This window comes from Mastigoproctus giganteus, chromosome 7 (genome assembly GCF_048544385.1).
Source record: "Mastigoproctus giganteus isolate SK-2022 chromosome 7, ASM4854438v1, whole genome shotgun sequence".
Classification (NCBI taxonomy): Eukaryota; Metazoa; Arthropoda; class Arachnida; order Uropygi; family Thelyphonidae; genus Mastigoproctus; species Mastigoproctus giganteus.
The window spans coordinates 208,227,611-208,250,045 of record NC_143581.1 but is presented as its reverse complement, the minus strand read 5'-3'; the positions used below and the strand labels follow the sequence as shown (position 1 = coordinate 208,250,045).

Below are 22,435 nucleotides of genomic sequence, written 5' to 3'. Positions count from 1 at the left end.
AGCTGTCACGTGCTGTGCTATACTCTGTGCAACTCGAAGGGTGGTGAGGCATTTCACACTTGCCAATACAACAAAGTTCTGGCTACTTGTTTTCCTCTCTCACTAGTTATACAAACAACTAAAGACTCTCAGAAGTCATTTTAAAATACAGTCGAACTTCCCTATAATGAATTCGATAAATCCAGCAAAAAAAATTCGTTATAGAGAAATTTCATTATACAGAGAATATCTTTTTTATTAAAAATTGTTATTTAATTAGAAAATGAATCTACATTTATTTTTAATGTATTTTATTTCAAAAACACTTATTTAAATTATGTTTACACAATTTTCGCCGGTAAGTATCACAAATTAAAAAATCAAATTTTTGTTTGCACAGTACAATTAAAAAATTGTACTATTCTCAAAGAAAACCTCACATTTGTTCAGAGCATTAAAAACATTATCAGGAACATTTTCACAAACTGTAGACCCATACGAACCATTTTAAAAGCATTTCTTCGTGAGTTGGCTTTTCTATGGGTTGTTCTGATGCGTCTTCAGCATCATCGTTAATTTCTTCGTGATCATGGTCACGTATAACACTGTTCAGCAGTATTTCATCTTCATTTGGATCTTGATCTACATAAACATAACTATCCAGTGTGTGTTATTTCATTTTCGATGTTTCCAGATTATTCTAATAATGTCCAAAAGTTTTTCAGTTGTGAAAGGGGCAATTCATCTTGTTCGTCCAGTTGTTGTTCGACTTCTGTATTCAATGCAAATCCCAATTTCGAAAAACAATTTTGAATAGTGTATTCAGTGACATCGTTTGTCCAAACTTTTGCCAGTTCAGAGATGCAATCTCTAAGGTTAATTGTAACCTCCAAGTTTCTATTTTCTGATAACGCACTGACAATCTTCATTATTATTCTATTTCGATAATGAAATTTAAAATTTTTAATAATGCCTTGGTACATTGGATGGAGTTTTGACGTTACGTTTGGCGGAAAAAACAACTTCACTCTTTTAAGTTTAGCAGAAATACTAGCAGGATGTGCCGGACAGTTGTCAGTTACCAACACGATTTTCCTTTTTTCTTTTGTTATATGCCTGTCTAGTTTTAATATCCAGTCTTCAAAGATATCACTTGTCATCCATGCTTTTTAATAAAATGTGTAGTTAACTTCCAAAGATTTTGTGCCTCTAAAACATCTTGGGTTTTTTGATTATCCGATGATTAAAAGTTTTAATTTTTCACTTCCTGTTATATTTTATTATTATTAATAGCTATATGGTGCAAGAAAGCCTGAGGCTTATGCTGCACCAACCAAAAAAAAAAAGAAAGAAATTTCCCGAGTTACCGAGAGAGAGAGAGAGAGAGAGAGAGAAGGGAATCACCAAGAAAGAGAAGAATGATGATATCCAGCTCAGGACCCTGGGTGTGCCAAGCCCATACTCACCAGATGTGAGCCCCTGGGGTTAGATTGCCCCAACTAGCAATTCTTTCTTTGTTTTCCACCAAAACATTTATCATCCTTAAAAGCAAGTGTTCTATTCGGTAAACATTTAAAGAATAAACCCATTTCGTCAGCATTAAAAACATCCTTAGGTTCATATTCTTCCAAAATCTTTTTTAAGATATTGTTCCTCCAACTGTTGCAATCTTCTTTGCTTACATTAACACTTTCTCCACAAATAACCTTTTCCACAATTCTATGGCACTTCTTTAATTTATCTAGCCACCCAGTGCTCACATTAAATTCTGTATGTCCAAGGGACTGTGCAAATTTCAGAGTTTGTTGCTTAATTATTGAACCCGATATTGATATATTCTTTTCACACATCATTTGCACCCATTTTAGAACAACTTTATCAACATCTTTGTATATACACAACTTAATTCGCTTCTTGTCTGCTCCTCCTTCAATTGCATTTAAAATTGATTCTCGATTTTTTAAAATCTTAGATAAACCGGTTGCAGGTATGCCATATTTCTCCACAACATCTTTTTTTCTTAAAACCCTGGTCAATATCATGAAGAATCTTTACTTTATCATTAATACTTAAACACCCTCTTCGACATTGTTTCCGCAATTGTAAAATTTACTCGACTGCAGCTCTCGCCGATACACACACTGCAAACTTTGTGCGCTGGCCTCATAGTGAATTGTTAGTACCGCCTACTCAATGACGTTCAACTTGCCAATTCAATAGTATCATGTGACCTTTCCTATCAATCACTAAGATGCGTTTAGGACTAAAGCCTCAAGCTGCGAGCAAATTTAGACTATGTATATATTAAGTGCAATAGCATCATTAATACACAGTCATTTCTGAGTAAACAGAATATTTATAAGGCAGCATCTTTTTAAGTTATATCTCGTATTATGAATACCTCCTTCACAACGAGTTGCTATGATATTGTGCTACTTCGAATAAGTAATGCTTCACCTAAGGAGAAGACTAATGTTACTTATTCTCAGATAGGCACCACCACCACCCAGACGGCACTGTTTCAGGGCTATTTTGACTTTCTTCGGTGGGTGGGTAGGTACCAAAGTGATGCAATGAGGGCAAAACAGTTATGAAGTATAACTCCACAATATGAGAGATGCCTGATGGTGTATGATGTATTTAGGGCTAAAACCTCAAGCTGTGAGCAAATTTAGACTATGTATATATTAAGTGCAATAGCATCATTAATACACAGCCATTTCTGAGTAAACAGAATATTTATAAGGCGGCATCGGTTTAAGTTATATGTCATATTGTGAATACCTTCACAACGAGTTGCCATGATATTGCACTACTTCGAATAAGTAACGCTTCACCTAAGGAGAAGACTAATGTTACTTATTCTCAGATAGGTACCACCACCCAGACGGCACTGTTTCAGGGCTATTTGGCCTTTCTTCGGTGGGTGGGTGGGTAAGTACCCAAGTGATATTTGGCAAAATTTGGCATAAATTTTGCACAGATCTCACTTACACCTTAATATTCATGCAGAATTCCAAGAAATGTCTCCAGATTCATTTCCAACTCATCAGTCATCATTCTGAGCATCAAACAATGATCTCTTGCCACAATTTCTCAAACTTTTGCAACTCTGTCCTCATTTTGAGAGGCTGGCGAACACCCACTTCTTGGGTCATCATGAACATCCTCAATGTCCATCTTTGAACCACTTATACCATACAGACATATGGTACAACTTAATGTTTCATCCCCATAAACAGTTAACATTTCATACATTTCTGTTGCAGATTTTCCCAGTTTAAAGCAAAATTTGATATTCATTTGCTGCTCCATTGCAAAATCGTGACATGCAATGTTAACACCACTAACAAAATTGGCCGTTATTTGCCACCTGTCAGGCTACTGGGACAATCTGTGTACCACAATATGTCAGAGGAAGTTTGAACTACAACATACCACTTCCATTTACTTTCAAAACTCATTGAACACGACTGCAATAGCACACCAAGCCCAGAAACTTTATTGCTACAGCTCATATGTACAAATTAATGATGCATTATATTCTACTATACTGTATTTCTGAATGTGTGGTTTATGAAAATTTAACACAATAGTGTATTTTTCAAAAATAAAATATGCTCTTAAAATGATAATCTCTGAAGGAATGTATATTTATGTATTTTTTTCATTTGAATTTATTATTAATTTTAAAGTCAATTTTTGAATTACAGTGGAACTTACTACTTTTGTTTTAAAATCGCAGTACAATTTAATTGAACAAGTAGTCCTTTCAAAATAATTTTGAGATCATTCGGAACAAAACAAAATTCTATGCAATCGTTGTTATTTGTTATTTGGTTTTTAGGAGCATTAGCAACTAAGGCCATATTGCTCCGGGATATGCGGTGGTCATTCCCTGACCTTTCCGCATCCTCCGTATTTGGTGGTGACGGGCTCAAACCCCGGTCTAATCAAGAAGCGTGTGCTATGCACTGCTGCTCCTTCCCACCTGGCTACGGAGGCACCGCTTCTATGCAATGAAATGATTCATGTTCTCTCAAGATATTCACTATAATATGGTGAATGTCTTGACAGAATTAAAGGATTTTAATGTAAGAGGATAATGTTGCAAAAGCATGACATAATCAAGTAGTCAAACATGAAAGTGTAGCAGTACAGGAGTGAGCTGACTGTGGCTTAAGCCCATATGACTACTAAATATGGACTTATTGTCAAAATGATTAGTTAAACTCCTCTGACTGATGTGGTCATGCAGACGTATAACCAGATGTAAGAGTATCTGTGAATGTAAAAAAAAAAAAAAAAAAAAATGTTGAGGAAAAACAGAAAAAATTAGAAAAGAGTAGAATATTTTAAAGACATTAAATATTCTGTAAACAAAAATAAAATAAATAAATATCACAGCATTCAATGAGGGCAACATCATTAACACACACACGGTGATCTACATTGCAAATGATGATATTAAAAGAAAAGAAAGGAAAAAAAAAAAAAAAATTAGCAAATTAAATATATACGAGACCTGGGTAAAACTGTTGCCCAACAAATTAATTTTAAAAGTAAAGTGCTGATTATCTATTGTAACCAAGGGGAGGGGGGTGAACCAGGATCAATAAAATTTCAAATACAATTAATCCAAATCATATTTTATTAGGATTTTCACAGGTATGTATTTCATGTAATAAGAAAATAATATTATATCATGTAAACATATGAACACAGTCACATTACAAAAAATAAAAGAAAAGAACTAAATATTTTTCTAAAAACTATTTTGTTAGAAAGTCTTCAACATGTTCAACTGTACAGGGAAATAGAGTGGGCCAATAAATCAGTCTTATAATGGCGGATTTTAATTTCCCAGATATTGACTAGAATTTGTGGGTTGGTCACTCACACACTAGCAAAGCTTTTGTGGATTTATTGGGTGATTTTTTTCTACATCAGCATGTTCGGGAAGCAACTAGAGGGAGTAATACTCTTGATCTGATTATCAGTAGGGATTCTTCATGCATTAAGAATCTGCAGATAAAGGAACCACTAGGTGGCAGTGATCACAGTCTGCTGAAGTGGGATTTACTCAAAGAGGTCACTACCATCAGGGTAGTGACCTCTACCTCGAACCCCGGTCTAATCAAGAAGCGTGTGCTATGCACTGCTGCTCCTTCCCACCTGGCTACGGAGGCACCCCTTTGCATTGGCATTCACACATGAGGAGTTATTCAGCGAGGGGAATGCCAGAGGTGTATTCAACTCTGGCAGTAAGCTAGATAATCTTGTAATAAATGAAAGTAAAGTGGAGGAGAAATTGTTGAAGATAAACACAAGAAAGGCACTTGGGGTGGATGGGATCTATCCAGTTATATTAAAGGCGGCAGCAAAGGAAGTAAGCAAACCCTTAGCCATAATTATGAGAGTTTCCTTGGACTCGGGGGAGGTACCCATAGACTGGAGATGGGGAAATGTGACCCCAATTCACAAAGGAGGATCAAAGGCTGACACAAGTAATTATAGACCTGTGAGTTTAACTTCTGTTCCAGGAAAATTAATGGAAGCACTGGTTAAAGAAGCACTGCAGTATCATCTTGACAAGAATTCAGTTATAGCTCAGACACAGCATGGTTTTGTTAAGGGAAGGTCTTGCCTGACCAATTTGATTGGATACTATGATGTAGTCACAAAAGAATTGGATTCAGGGAATAACTTTGATATTATATATTTGGATCTTAGAAAGGCTTTTGATACTGTTGCACATGGAAGACTGCTGCACAAATTGGAGCAGTGTGGCATTGCTGGCAAATTGTTGCTACGGATAAAGGGATGGTTGAGAGGCAGAAGACAGAGTGGTAATTAATGGACACTGCTCATCGTGAACTAAATGTTATTAGTGGAGTCACTCAGGGTTCAATGTTGGGTCCATTGTTGTTTTCGGTATTTATAAATGATATTGATGATGGTATATCAAGCTTAATGTCCAAGTTTGCAGATGATACAAAGGTTGGCAGGGTTGTTAAGGACACTACTGACGCTATGCTGCTGCAACAGGATCTGGAAAGGTTGAGCAGATGGGCTGAGAGGTGGCAAATGAAGTTTAACACTGGCAAATGTAAAGTACTACATATGGGAAACAGCAACCCCAGAGCAACGTATCAACTCTATGGTACTACACTGACAGTAGAGAATGAAAAGAACCTGGGGGTAATTGTGCAAGCAGATATGAAGTTCTCTGAACAGTGCAGACGGGTGCAAGAATAGCTCATGGTGTCTTGTCAATGATATACAGGAATTTTTCTAGCAGGGATAGGGTGGTGATTATTCCCTTGTATAAGGCAATGGTCAGGCCACAGCTTGAGTACTGTATACAGGTCTGGAGGCCTCATTTCAAGAAGGATGTAGAGCTGCTGGAACGAGTACAGAGAAAGGCAACAAGATTAGTGAATGGAACAAAGTGTTGCTCTTAGTTGTTATTTGGTTTTTTTTTAGGAGCATTAGCAACTAAGGCCATACTGCTCCGGTGATATGCAGTGGTAATTCCCTGACCTTTCCGCATCCTCTGTATTTGGTGGTCATGGGCTCGAACCCCGGTCTAATCAAGAAGCGTGTGCTACGCACTGTTGCTCCTGCCCACCTGGCTACAGAGGTGCTGTTGCTCTTCCGAAGAAAGGCTTAAGTTTTGCAAATTACAGTGTCTGGAGACTAGGCAAATGAAGGTGATCTGATAGGTGTATAAAGCCTTGAATGGTTTGAGCATGCTCAATGCTGATGGGATTCTTCCTCTTGCTCAGAATAATCACCTGAGAGAGCATAAATTCAAATTGAGGAAAGAGAGATGTAGGATAGATGTGCGGAAATTTGCCTTTAGCCAGCGGGTAGTTGGTTGGTGGAACAGACTTCCATCCCTTGTTGTGGAAGTTGATAGCCTCTAAATAAATTTAAGGCTGAGCTGGACAGGTATTTCAAACGAACGGAGGGGTGAAGTGGAAGTGGTTTTTTTTTTTTTTTTTTGGCTGATGCTGCATAAGCTTGCTTTCTTGCATCATATGCCTCTACTAATGCTAAAATGCTAACAGTATAAGTTTTCCTGAAATCCAACTATATGATATTAAAACAATTTTTTTGTATCCAGTTCCTTGATGACCATATGGTAGTATCCAATCAAGTTGGTCAGACAGGGTTTCCCCTTAACAAACCCATGCTGTATCTGAAGTATAATTGCAGAGTTGTCTAGATGATCCTACATTACTTCTTTTATTAGTGACTCCATTATTTTCGCCGAACAGAAGCTAAACTAACAGGTCTGTAATTACTCGTGCCAACCTTTGATCCCCTTTGTGAATTGGGGTACATTCACACATCTCCAGTTGGGTTTAGGGGACGTCCATGGGAACCTCCTGTGAACCCAAAGACACTAATTACAAATACGGGTTGCTTACTTCCTTTGCTGTCTTCTTAATATAATCGGATAGATCTCATCCAACCCAGGTGCACTTCTTATGTTTAACTTCAATTTTTTTTTCCACTTTCCTCTCAGTTATTACAAAATAATTTAGCTCTGTCAGTTTCATCAACTTCTGGCATCACCTTCCCTAAAGAACTACTCATGTGTGAATGTAGATGCAAAATACTGATTCAGTTTGTCGGCAACCAGAGCAGGATCATCAGCAGTCAAATCATCAATACCAATTGGACCAATTTGATTCATCCCTTTCCTTCTAGTGTTTATGAGTAAAGAAGTCTTTGCTGTTTTTTCTGTGTAACCTTTACTAAAGATTTCTTGTAATCTGCCTTCACTTGCTTACAGACTAGTTTGTCTACCATAGGCTTCTCAAATATGGAGGTTGCAGAAAGGTCAGGGAATGACCACTGCAAATTCCCGGAACAATTATAGTCTTAGTTGCTAATGCTCCTAAAAACCAAACCAAACCAACCATAGGCTTCTGTGTAGCCTGATAATTTATGTTTCCCATGCATTTTTTCCCTCTGCCATGAGTCTCATTAGTTCATCTGACATCCATTTAGGCCTATACCTTGAACAATACTTCTTAGTTGGTATAAAAAGCCTAGTGACTTCTATGACTAATTCTTTGAATGCTTCCCATTTAGAATTTGCTGATGGTAGCATCATCAGCTGGTCCCACTGTACAATATTTAAAAGCTATCCGAGATCACTGGAGTCACTTTTGTGAAAGCAAAAACCTGTCCTTATACCCTTGATCGTAGTTACATCTTTAAATTCCAAATCAATACATTGTGATCACTGCCACCTAGTGGTTCTTTTATCTGCAGATTCTTAATGCATGAATAATCACTTCTGATAATCAGATCATGAGTATTAATCCCTCTTGTTGCCTAACATACTACTGTAGAAAAAGTTATCCAATATTATGTTGAAAATGTGAAATGGGTCATCTAGGGGCATTAAAATTTGAAGATGGGGTGTGTATGTGTTTGGGGGTGAGGAGAGAAACATGAAAACTACTTGATTTGAGTCCTCTTCCCCACTAATCCACATCTGGCACCAGCACCATTTTCAAAAACCCAAGTTAAAGTTTCTGACAATAAAAGTGGAATTTAAACCGTACATATTTATCTTGATTTTAATTTTTTCCCTCATTTTCTCCATGTCAGGAGGTGCCAATGACAAGAGCCATGCAGGCTACAAGTGTCATGCATGCTGTAGGTTGGCCACCCCTGGTATACAGCAACAATTTCACTATCACTTTTTCAGAACTTTTTAAATTTTCTTATTTATCCTCCCCCCCCCAAATGATCTCAATAGCATTCATTGATTCCCAATTTAAGTTCTCTGAGATTACCCATTTTCCATCTGCAGGACTCCAAATTGGCACAGATGAATCACAACCACACTATATAAACTAAATATCAAAATGCATCGTTACCTAGTAACCAACGGACACCACTTCAAATGATGAATTATAATGCAATTTGCAAAAATTCTGTATTGACTGTAGTTTATTTAATATGAGAGAAGAGGGGTGGGTGAAAGAACAGGTTGCAGGGTAGAGTGAAAAGTAAAAATTTGTAAAATTAAATAATAGGTGAAACTAGCAAGTATTAGGTTATAAGATGAGTGTAGAGCGATAAAAAGGCCTATTACTGTATTTTTCACATAACTAATAACACCATGAGAACTTTAATATGGATCTACTGTTGATTTCAGCAGAAATTGCTGCTGGTACCTGTATATCTTCATATCTCATTTTCAAATCCAAAACTGTATTATATCAAAGAAAGGAATTAATAACATAATATGGAAACAGAAGCATCATTATTAATATAGAAAAATCAAAGTAAAAAAATGCAGCACATCAGAAGTCATATATTAATAGGTTAAAACATGTCAATGAATTTTATACGCTGTGAAATGCAATAAATAATCTAACAATTGTAATTCTTTGCCGATACAATTCTTGATGGACAATGAAGGATATGACAATGAAGGCAACGAACAACTACACCCAAACTCTAACTTTACATCATTATTGCACATTAGATGTAGACATTTCAAATTTAATTGCATCAGTTCTTTCTCAATGCTTAATCAAAGTTAACATCAATATAGGAAACTGTCAAACAAACAGTTGACTCTAGGACTGCAATAAGGCCAGCAAACAAGGTTGCAATGTGGCATTATCAGTACTAAACCAGAATGAATGCCATCTGTATCTGAAATGGATGCTAGTTTTGCTGGAGGCAGAGTCTTTGTACCTTAAAGAAACTGTTCACTAAGAATTTAAAAAATTTTTTGACTTCTATAAGGCAGTCTTAAATTCTATAGAATTAAGGTGGACCTATTTATTTAAGATAGTGGTTTAAAGTTTGTATTCATTCTACAGTATGTGTTCTCTGTTCATTCAGATGAGCAAGTAATGGATGTTCCAACTTGTCAATATACACACTTCATCACACTCCCAACTTAGCTTGCATACTGCACCTCAAGCTGTTTCAGATTCCTCCTACTTGGACTTGGAGCAGAAAATTGTTTTTTAAGGTGAGACATTGAAAAGCAGACTAGCAGCTGGCACTGTGATGCTAACTTACGTAGGCAAGTTCATCACTGATTTCTGTTATGTACAAGATTATCAGAGAGATTTGCAATTCTTGCACTGATTATTTTGGATATTCTAGGGTTGAAATTGTTTTCTTGATTTACTTCAGGCAATGTATTGTATTGGGCGACTTATTTATAAACATGTGAAAAATCAGAACTTTGTTCTGACTTTTCACATTAGACTTTATTCTCAAAAAACCTAACAACTCAAATTTTAAGACCCAACAAGTCAAAATTTTGGGTAATGCATGTTTTTAGTTTTGGAAAAGTAGGATTTGAAATTGGGTAGACTACCATTGTCAAGTGATCTGGATAACTTTGAATCCTATGAAACTTTTTTAAGAGCAAGTTAAAGAAATGAAATAGGACATTTATATTTCTGTTTTAAATTCAATACTGTGTTGGTCAGTGAAATGGGAAAACTAATTATGAAGAACACAGTGATTCTAAATGCTCTATGCTAACATAAATTTCTTTTTTTCCCTATATTCTTTTAAAATTGTAGCACAATGTATTTTGCTAATACCATTTGCAAAAATTAGCCATATGGATCACAGTTTATTCAATATGAGAGAATGGGGTGCAGGCTCAGATGGAGAATAGATCACTTGTGTTTTTTTGTGTGGCTTCCAAGAATTTTGTAGATTTATTCTGACATCACACAGGTAAAGTTATATCTAAAAATTCATACACAAATATATATATACAGAAAATAATTTTGGAAATAAAACCTTTAAAAATAATTTTTTGTTTTCATCATCTTTAAAACTGACAATTTTAAAAAGTTTTTAGGTGATTCATACTGAAAATTTTTTTTAGAAACACTTAAGTGATTATGGCAGTATTTCCCAACCACATTTTTTCCCCCTTACCGATTTTTGGGTGGTCCTTGTGGAGAAAGGAAGAAAGGGGAAAGTAGTGTCTATAAGTCTAAACAGCCAGGAACCATACAGATGTATTAAATTAGTAACAAAGTCCTGTTACTCTAATAACTGTTAATATTTATAACCATAAAGCTTCTGATCAGCTCTTAATTTTTTAATGGCATAAACATATTGAGAAGCATTATTCGTCAGAACTATTTCGAAATCCAAAAGTATCTAATATATATATCTTTTCTTAATTTTTGCAGACCAGAGGAACTTAAATCACAAATTGGCTCCAACCCAGCAATTGGGAACTTGCTGTACTAATAAATATCACTTATACTGTATTTGATCTAGGTTAGTGGTTTCCAAAGTGGGGTGTGCAAGATGATCCATGGGGTGATTTGGTAAGCAGGGCAAGCGATGCAATTCTTCCATTTGGATCAACGTACCTATGTAAGGTGACTTTCTCTGCTATGACTATTATTAAAACCATGTTTAGAAATAATCTTAACTTGGAACCAGATCTTCGGGTAGCTGTGTCCCAAAATATGAAACCAAGAATGAAAAATATTCAAGTACATTGTTCCCACTAAAAAATGCTGTTGATTTGATTTATTCCACTTTGTATTTTAATTTCAATTTTGTTTTGTATCGAATTAGACTGATTTTATATATGTGATTCTAGATATAATGCATACCATGTCAATTATTTATAAATGAAACAAATAGTATTACATTACATTTACTACATTTGTTACATTAATGATTTCATATCATTTGTGCTTTAACTTCAATTTAATTTTGTTTTCTATTTTTTTTATTTGTGATCTTTTAAAATTATACGTAATTTTATAAATGTGATTTTAGATGCAATGGCTTCCATGTAAATGATTTATAAATAAAAAAATATATATTAAACTTATATTTAATTTTTTATTCTGGGGTGCACGTTAGTCCTTTTAAGTAAAATAGGGGTGTATGACCACATGGCATTCTCAAGGTTGGATAAATATCACTATGTAGGTAAAAATTCAGATCTTGGGTACCACTCACTGTTTATCCCTGCCCCCCAGTCCTGCTAGGCTGCCATTACTACGGTGTTTATCCCCCCACTTGCAGCTGTCTTAAAATTGGGAACTCATTTTCCAATTTTAAAACAGCGAGATGAGGTATAAACACCCTACCTAAGCTAAGCACCCCCTTAAGTTAAGACAAAACAATCAGAAACAAAATGCATTCACAATAATCACCCAATCACAGAACTCTACCATACAATCACTCCGTTCTATGACCACACCCACCGCACAGAGACAAAGTGGTAACTAAATAATAAATTTTAACCCACTATGTAATTATTTACATGTGTTTACATAGGAAAAGGCCTTTTGCTTTGGGTTCCATAATGCATGAGGAATATTGTTACATCCAAAAGAGCGGGACTAAAATATTTACAAACTATACAAATATTTAAAATGTTTACAAAATACTAAACTATATTGAGTCCGTTCATCAGCTAACATTACAATTGAACATCAAATGATGCCCAGCGTGGTCATGTATTAGTCAGTGAAGCAAGTGCACGAGGTTGGCGAATGTTATGGAAGCAGTTATGGCTCAAATAAGTGATGTAATTGCCTCGCCCTTTTCTCCTATTGGCTCAAATAAATATCACTAGGACGAAAACTTTTTTTAATGCATAGAGAGATTTATGTGTATTTTAGTTTTATTTTTTAACTCAATTATTTTCATATATATAATTGATATAATTATGAACTTAAAAATACGAAAATATGAATATGAACTTAAAAATATTTTTATAATGAATTATATTTTTAAACTCATAGTGAATGATAGGTAAATGCTCAATTCATTACACATGATCCTAGAAAAACCTGTCAGCTGTGGAGATTTTGAACCACTATTTAGCAGAAGAAAGTTATTACCAAATAGGCATAAATTTATTAAGGAAACGCTGAAAAACTGGTGTGAATACAATGTAATTATTTCACGAGATACTGAGAAAATGTTTCGGTAATTTATATCATTTAATACAGTATCCATATTTATTATGGCAATTATACAAGTAAATCTTATATAGCATCAGCCTTATTGTAATTCATCATCCATTTCTTTTGTTTATCTCATATAAAGATTTATCTAATAATTTTTTTTTTACAATAAATTCCGATGCCAATTAACCTTGTAATTCTACAAGATTAATTGGATGGGAAATTCTCTTCTAACAAATTACTTTTCATTAAAAAATTTTCTGGCCACCAGTCAGTAATTAGTTTCTTTAGGTCTCTTAAAGTATCAAATATCTCAATCTGGTCATATGAAGTACTGTAAATGTTGTTTATCAGTTCACATTCTTCCTGATATGCATTTGTTAACCTGTATATAATATTATATACAGCACATCCTGCTACAATGCATGACATACATTCAAGAGAAAAATGGTGCACAGTAGAAATGCATGATGTAGCTTGCACATTTTCAGTTAAGGATAGGTTTCACAAAGGCCATAAATTGCCAATACTTACCCCATTTTCAGATTTATTTTTACCAATACATATTAGGCTATGATTAAAAAATTGTATATTAAAGGTAATATACTGTAAAGGTTATTAAATAAAAGTTTATTGAAGTAAAACATACAAGAGCAGTACTGTTTGATTTTTGATGGATGATTTTTCATTTGAAGAAAGAGCAAGATTTTATATTGGAACAAGTTTCTTTAAAGAATTAATGCAAGGAATTTTGAATTAGCATTGGCAATATAAAGCTTATACAGCACCAGCCAAACACACATACAATTACTCAATCCCCATTCCTTCCAATAATTGTCTAAATTTTCCATGAATTTATTTAAACTATCCTATCACAATACTGAGTGTAAGTTTATTCCAATAAATGATTATCCTTTCGCTGAATGCAAATTTCCACTCATCTATTCTGCAACCATCCTTTTACAATTTAAATTTATGTCCCCTTAGGTGTTTCATCTCAGAAAGTACAAAAATGCACTCAGCATTTAATTCAGTTTACTTAACCTTTTTGAAACCTTCCTTAAACAATTCAATTAGATCATCACACAGATGCCTAGTTGTCGTTAACATTATCATTATTAGTAGTGGCATATGATGAAAGAAAGCAAGCTTATAAAGCAAGGGCCAGAGGGGAAAAAAAAAAACTTTTTACATCACATGTCCATCTGCTCCAATAATTTGTCTAATTCTTCCTTAAAGTTATTCAAACTACCCGCTTACACAAGAACATATGGAAGTTTGTTCCAACAGTCAATCACCTGCTGGCCGAAGGCAAAGGTCCACACATCTATCCTGCAACCATCCTTCGTCGATTTGATGTTCCCTCATGTGTAGTCGGAGTAAGAATGCCATCCGCAATGAGCTTGTTAAATCCATTCAAAGCTTTAAACAACTCAACTGGAACACCTCACAGATAAGGCGCCTCTGTAGCTAGGTGGGCAGGAGCAGCAGTGCATAGCATACGCTTCTTGATTAGACCAGGGTTCGAGCCCGTGCCCACCAAATACGGAGGATGCAGAAAGGTTAGGGAATAACCACCGCATATCCCCAGAGCAATATGGCCTTAGTTGCTAATGCTCCTAAAAACCAAAACAACAACAACCTCACAGGTGCCTAATCTCCAGATGCTGCAATTTGAAGAACTGAAGCCTTTCCTGGTAAGACTGCCCTTCACCAATTTCACCGCACTTCTCTGCACCTCTTCCAGCAGATCCACATCTTTCCTAAAATGAGGTCTCCAGACCTCATTGGAGAAGACATCCATCAAGATGCTGCCTAACCATTACCTTGTACAATGGGAGAACCACCTCCTTATCCCTGCTAGCAAAGTTCCTGCATATCATTAACAAAACTGTATGAGTTGTCCTGCAGCCTGTCTGCAATGCTCACAGCACTTCATATCTGACTGCAAAATTATCCCCAGATCTTTTCATTTTCCACTAACCTGAATGTAATACCACATTTGGTATGTTAATCTTGGATTATTGTTACCCATATGCAGTTACTTGCATTTGTCAATGTTAAACTTCAACTGCCCATTTCTCAGGCCATCCAACCAATTTTTTAGATCATATTGCAGTAGCTTACCCTGATTAATATTAACCATCATACAAACCTTTGTATCAATTGCAAACTTATACATTAAGCCTGATATACCTTCTTCAATATCATTAATAAATAAAGAAAACAACAATGGGCCCAGCACTGAATCCTGGGAGACTCTACTAATACAAGTAATATTAGTCCATTAGCATTAGTATAGGCATTTGATGCAAGAAAGCAAGCTTATGCAGCATCAGCCAAAAAAAAATAAAGCAAAATAAATAAATAAAAAATAACCACTTCCACTTCACCCCTCTGTTCGTTCGAAATACCTGTCCAGCTGAGCCTTAAACTTATTTAGGCTATCAACTTCCACGACAAGGGATGGAAGTCTGTTCCACCTACCAACCACCTGCTGGCTAAAGGCAAATTTCCGCACGTCTATCCTACATCTGTCTTTCCTCAATTTGAATTTATGCCCTCTCAGGTGATTATTCTGAGCAAGAGGAAGAATCCCATCAGCATTGAGCATGCTCAAACCATTCAAGGCTTTGTACACCTCTATCAGATCACCTAGCTGGTGCCTAGTCTCCAGACACTGTAATTCGCAAAACTTAAGCCTTTCTTCGTAAGAGCACCCCTTTGTGCCATTCACTAATCTTGTTGCCCTTCTCTGTACTCGTTCCAGCAGCTCTACATCCTTCTTGAAATGAGGCCTCCAGGCCTGTATACAGTACTCTAGGTGTGGCCTGACCATTGCCTTATACAAGGGAATAATCACCTCCTTATCCCTGCTAGAAAAATTCCTATATATCATTAACAATACACCGTGAGCTACTCTTGCAGCCCGTCTGCACTGTTCAGAGAACTTCATATCTGCCTGCACAACCACCCCCAGGTCCCTTTCATTCTCTACCACTGTCAGTGTAGTACCACAGAGTTGATATGTTGCTCTGGGGTTGCTGTTTCCCATATGTAGTACTTTACATTTGTCAATGTTAAACTTCATTTGCCACCTCTCAGCCCATCTGCTCAACCTTTCCAGATCCTGTTGCAGCAGCATAGTGTCAGTAGTGTCCTTGACAACCTTGCCAACCTTCGTATCATCTGAAAACTTGGACATTAAGCTTGATATACCATCCTCAATATCATTTATAAATACAGAAAACAATAAAGGACCCAATACTGAACCCTGAGGGACTCCACTAATAACATTAGTCCACGATGAGCAGTGTCCATTGATTACCACTCTCTGTCTTCTCCCCCTCAACCACCCCTTTATCCATAGCAGCAATTTGCCTCCAATGCCACACTGCTCCAATTTGTGCAGCAGTCTTCCACGTGCAACAGTATCAAAAGCCTTTCTAAGATCCAAGTATATAATACCAAAGTTATTCCCTGCATCGAGTTCTTTTGTGACTGCATCATAGTATCCAATCAAATTGATCAGGCAAGACTTCCCCTTAACAAAACCATGCTGTGTCCGAGCTATAACTGAAGTCTTGTCTAGATGATCCTGCAGTGCTTTAACCAGTGCCTCCATTAATTTTCCGGGAACAGAAGTTAAACTCACAGGTCTATAATTACTTGTGTCAGCCTTTGATCCTCTTTTGTGAATTGGGGTCACATTTGCACATCTCCAGTCCATGGGTACCTCCCCTGAGTCCAAGGAAGCTCTCATAATTATGGCTAAGGGTTTGCTTACTTCCTTTGCTGCCTCCTTTAATATAACTGGATAGATCCCATCCACCCCAGGTGCCTTTCTTGTGTTTATCTTCAACAATTTCTCCTCCACTTTACTCTCAGTTATTACAAGATTCTCTAGCTTACTGCCAGGGTTGAATACACCTCTGGCATTCCCCTCGCTGAATAACTCCTCATGTGTGAATGTCGATGCAAAATATTCATTTAGTTTGTTAGCTACCTGAGCAGGATCATCAACAGTTGACCCATCGATATCAAGTGGACCAATCTGATTCATCCCCTTCCTTCTAGAGTTTACATAAGTAAAGAACTCTTTGCTGTTTTTCTTCGCATCCCTTGCCAAGGATTTCTCGTAATCTGCCTTCGCCTGCCTAACCTCCTTTGTAACTTGGCTACAGATCAACTTGTTATCTATCATAGGCTTCTGTGTCACGTGTTAATTTGTATGTATCCCGTGCATTTTTCTTCTCTGCCATATGCCTCATTAGTTCATCTGACATCCATTTAGGCCTAAACCTCAAACAATATTTCTTAGTTGGTATGTAAAGCTTAGTAGCTTCCAAGATAAGTTCTTTGAATGCTTCCCATTTTGAATTTGCTGTTGGTAACATCATCAGTTGATCCCACTGTATAGAATTTAAATACTGTCTCAGTCCATCATAGTCGTCTTTACGAAAGCAATACCCCTTCCCTTTACCCCTAAGGGTAGTTACCTCTTTGAGTAAATCCCACTTCAGAACACTGTGATCACTGCCACCTAGTGGTTCATTTATCTGCAGATTCTTAATGCATGAAGAATCACTACTGATAATCAAATCAAGAGTATTACTCCCTCTAGTTGCCTCCCGAACATGCTGATGTAGAAAACAATCATCCAATAAATCCACAAAAGCCTTGCTAGTGTGTGTGTGAGTGACCAGCCCCCAAATTCCAGTCAATATCTGGGAAATTAAAATCCCCCATTATAAGACTCTGATTTACTGGTCCACTATTTCTCTATACAGTTTCTTATTATACTCATCAGAGTCATTAGGTCTATAGCACACTCCTACTCTCAATTTTGATCTCCCAATGCTTATGTCACACCAAACTGACTCGACACTGCACTGTCCAGCGATGTCCACTGGCTTCACTTCCTTGGATTTTATGTGTTTCTTAACTAATAGCATAACCCCTCCTCCCTTCCTATCCTTTCTGTAGACATTGTACTCCCCAAATTCCAGTTCTGCATTCCTTATATATGTGTGACACCACGTCTCTGAAATCCCAACAATATCTGCCTTTGATGTTTTGAGCAATACCTCAAATTCATCAAATTTATTTACTAAACTCCTAGCATTGGTGTACACGCAAGTACACATGCACCTGCTCTTCCTCTTAGCCACCCTAACACAACCCATGTGTTTACTTGTACCCCAATGATTCCCAGCAGTCTCTGAAATATCCTGCATCTTATTTTCCAGGCTGCTGCTCATTCCAATAGAAGCAGTGCAAGAATCACTTTCTCCTCTGCCAGTGGCTACTGTTAATCTATTAGTCCTTGTATCCCCCCAATCTAGCAGTTTTCCGACCCACCTAACACTGCCTCGATAGCATCAGCAAACATTCTTGCACCCTTTCTATTTAAGTGTATCCCATCCCTGTAGAAGCAGTCTCTCCTGTTAACAAGTACAGACCAGGCTGAAAAAAATTCTACCCCTTGAGCCCTGCACAATCTTTCCAGGGCCGAATTGATCGACAGGGCTCTCATCATATACTCCCTCCTATCGTGTCTGGGCAGAATTGCAGACACTTTCAAATTCAACCCTAATTCACAGCTTTTTTTCATCAGTGACCTGTACTTGTTAAGTAATTCCGCCGGTCTCCTACTCTTAATATTATTAGTGCCAACGTGTACAACTATATCACCTTTTGTGCCCTTAAAAGATGATATCCGCTCTACAATGTCATCAACCTTTGCCCCTGGCAGACATACCCTGGTCCTGTTCCACCTATCCTTTTTACAAAGCATGTTTCCCGTTTCCCTGACAATAGAGTCACCAACAACTACTAGTTCCTTTGGGGCCAGCGCATTCTGCCTTGGGCGTTGCCGCTGTGTTGTGCAATGACCAAGTGCAAGCTCTGGCATTGGTGTGGGCAGCTGAGAGCTTGATGGGCCCCTCACTTGTAATCCTTCGAGGGCATCCACCCTGTCCTTCAAGCTCTCCTATAGGCCCATAACAACACTGAGTTGTCGCCTGATTTCCTTACACTCCTTGCATCGCGCACATACAAAGACATCCCCCATGGCAGTATCATGTCCCATACCTGAGTGCTCCGCAAACATCAAGCAAATAGTGCATCTTAAAAGGCTGTGATTCAGAGGGCAACTGCCCCCCTCAGTTCTCCCCTGAGCCACAGAATTCCCATTAGCTTGAGCCTTTTGCTTTGCTGCTCTGGTTTGAGTCATGATTTCGATTTACTTTCAATAAAATTTCAATTTCAGTACAAAATTAAATCCTAAACTTGTATCCCAACACAGTTATAACGCTATATTTATGTTTCAGTAACGAGTGTTATCTACGAAATATTTATGTTTCAGTAACGAGTGCTATCTACGAAATCCCTTTATATAACTTCCGTATCAAGTTATGTATTAATTATTTATTTTTACTAATTATTTATGTTACGTAACCTAAGTGGTTATATGTATAGTTAAAAGTACAATTCAATTGCCAATGAAGTTGGACAAGATTAATAGATTTTACTGATTAATTTTCATGTTACAATGGCAGCTATTTACGAACGGTAAACACGTGGATTTGATACCCTTTCCGATACTAAGTAATACCTACAAAATCTCTATCTAAGTTACTTTAAACTTAAGTACCGGAAATAGGAATATAAAGCTACTCTAGAAAATAAGTTTTTGTCAATTTAAACTAATAAAGCAGAAAATAAATCAGAAAAAACTTCTCTGTTCCAAGAGCAGCAGAAAGGCACTTAGTTTCTATAAACTGCAATTTATAGAACTCCAGCTTTTCTTGGTAATATCCTCTGTGCCTCAAACTAATCTTTTTGCTCTGCTTTACATCCTTTCCAACAGAACTATAATTTCAACTTGATATGACATATCCTCAAGGAAGGCAAGAAACTGTAAGCCCATTAAAAATTCAAACAAAAAGGGGCACATATGCAAAAATGCTGCCAGCAACTTCGGCTACTCATGTGGATAGAAAATGCACGAGAAAAAAAGATTGCATTCTGTATATTGCAACTAATGAAATAACCAAGCCTGACAACTGAAACATTTGGTCACTTTAATAATTAATAACTTGCTTCAGTATACAAGTAAGGTGTTTCACCAAATAAAAAAAAAATCATGCTCAAATGGAGAAGTATACCATTACGTAAATAGAGCAGCTCATTTTAAAGGGGGCCAGCAAAATACTGAGGTAACTCATAATGAAGTGCCTTCACCATGCCAGATTGACTGGCTAAATGGCAAACCTAGTTTGCACTTTGCTATGCAAAAAAAAAAATAATAATAAAAATAAACCAGACTATGGCAATGACCTATTTGTTCAGCTGCTCTCATAACATCTGAAACGTGACAATTTACAGTGTGCAGCTATCAATTTTAGACATCTCACACAGTATCAAGTATTAGAATGTCTGCTCTCATTTTGGGAAGGGCCTACATTACATCATCAGGAGTCAAAAATCACAGCGGTATAGTATGTAGTTAGTAGCTGCCCTTCATGTGGGTATATGATAATCTTAGTAGCATGCATTAACCCCAGGGGTCTCAGATATTGGCTTGGCACACCCAGTGTCCTGAGCTGGATATCATCATCCTTCTCTTTCTTGGTGATTTCTTTCTACTTCTGACTCTTGCTCTCTCTCTCTCACGGTAACAATATATTTTTTTTTTTTTGGCTGGTGCAGTATAAGCCTCAGGCTACCTTGCACCATATTGCTAATAATAATTTCATAAAACAAATATTGAAGTAACTTAACCTAATCCAGGGGGCATTATCTCCCTTCTCCATGGGTGATCCTTTGATCACCATCTAGAAAATTATGTTTGACTAATTTACAATAGCTACTTTACACCTATTGTAAAGTGAAAATTGTTTATATTTATAAAAGTACAATGGAAAAGGTGCATCAATGTTAACATACAAAAAATAATTAATTAAAATGCTGAATCAATGACACAAAGATTTTCTTCTTCTAGAATTCCCACAGTGCAAGTGGAGTTTAGCATTAATTGCTGTCATATTATTGCAATCTAATTTACCAATATTACAAACTACCAATGATAATATAACACCTGCAGTCTGATTAATGGGATGTGTGACAAACGAAAATCTGCAGTAGGTTGTAGATTGTTCTGGCACACATATTTTGCTGGCATTATAATAACAAATTGCATACTCATCCCCAATTGTAACTTTTATGCAAAGAAACACCAATCTGTAAAACAGTAAACTTCTCATTCTTCATAAACAGTGACAATGCATCTTTTGTTGCCAAGTCAAAATTCAAGGCTTTTGTACAAAACAAATTATGCTTTAATGGTCAAGAATGATAAAAAATTAAATAAGTCAGACGGCAATTTGTGTTAAAACACGAATTGCCATCTAGCTAGTTTATGCAATGTGTTCTTTACTAAAGTAAAGAACACATTGCATAAACTAGCTCTCTCCAGTCCTGTTTTTGCTTCGTGATTCTTTAAACTGTTTATGTCAAATTGAATAATGGTTTTGCTACATCTTAAAGATACATCCCTTCTAGTATATGAACCCCCCCTTTTTTTTTGTCTCGGATTTTTTCAACATTCAGATCACTTTTAAGTTCTTTCATTTAAATATCTTAGATTTTTTTTTTTCTGTCATTCAAACAGATACGCATCTCTGATAATATGATAGTATTATCTAAAATTTATGCTATATGAGCCGCTGAAATGCAGCACAGAATTTCATACACCTTAAGAATATTATTTAAAACAATTACCTTATCCAATTATCTCTATTTTTTCTGACAAAGTGTATATTTATTTACCACTAGCGTAATGCTAGTGGTAAATTACACCAGTAGACCAAATTTACTCACCGCTGAATTTCGCTTACTTAGGCTTTATGGATTAAATTATAAAATGAACCTTCATTTTACAAATTAAAGTTTCAATTACACCAAATGTTATTTATGTAAAATTAATTCGAATGTTTTTTTAATTCCGTCTCCGAACGACAAAACCGAAAGTTAAGTAAAATATATCATCCGGTAGTAAACAAGTTTTATTCTGGGAAATAAACTTAAAGGGCAGTTAATGATTCTTCCGAAAATATTAAATAGTTTCAAACTGATGACGACTTCATAACTTACTTCAGAATACTCCACAAACATCAAACTCTGCGTCACCAATTTTATGGAAACTGCTCGCCGCTACACCACGCTTATGGTATGTAAAACGGAAGTTTCGTTGCTTGTCAGGGGAGCACGATGACGGAAATCCCTTCATGTGGCTGAAAAATTAATTAAAATGACGAGTCAACATACAAGGACAGCAATACATAATGGTAGAGTACGAAAGAAAATATAAAATTAGTCAGCACAGAAAAAATCGGAATATTAATTGCTAGACTAAATTTAACGAATTAAGATTTAAATGGCTAAAATAAGGGAAGGTATCACCACATCCACAGAGGGGTAAGAGGTAAGAGTTCAAGTTA

General features: G+C 36.4%; 1 protein-coding gene across 2 annotated transcripts in view; it reads right to left on the bottom strand.

The window, feature by feature from the left end:
- Positions 1-22,175, bottom strand: part of LOC150083628 (protein lifeguard 1-like) — a 144,950-nt gene extending 122,775 nt beyond the window's left edge. For both annotated transcript variants that reach the window (XM_090377398.1, XM_090377397.1), the window contains exon 1: positions 22,089-22,175. The gene's annotated coding sequence lies outside the window, so the exon portion shown is untranslated. The remainder of the gene's footprint in view (positions 1-22,088) is intronic.
- Positions 22,176-22,435: the final 260 nt, after the last annotated feature.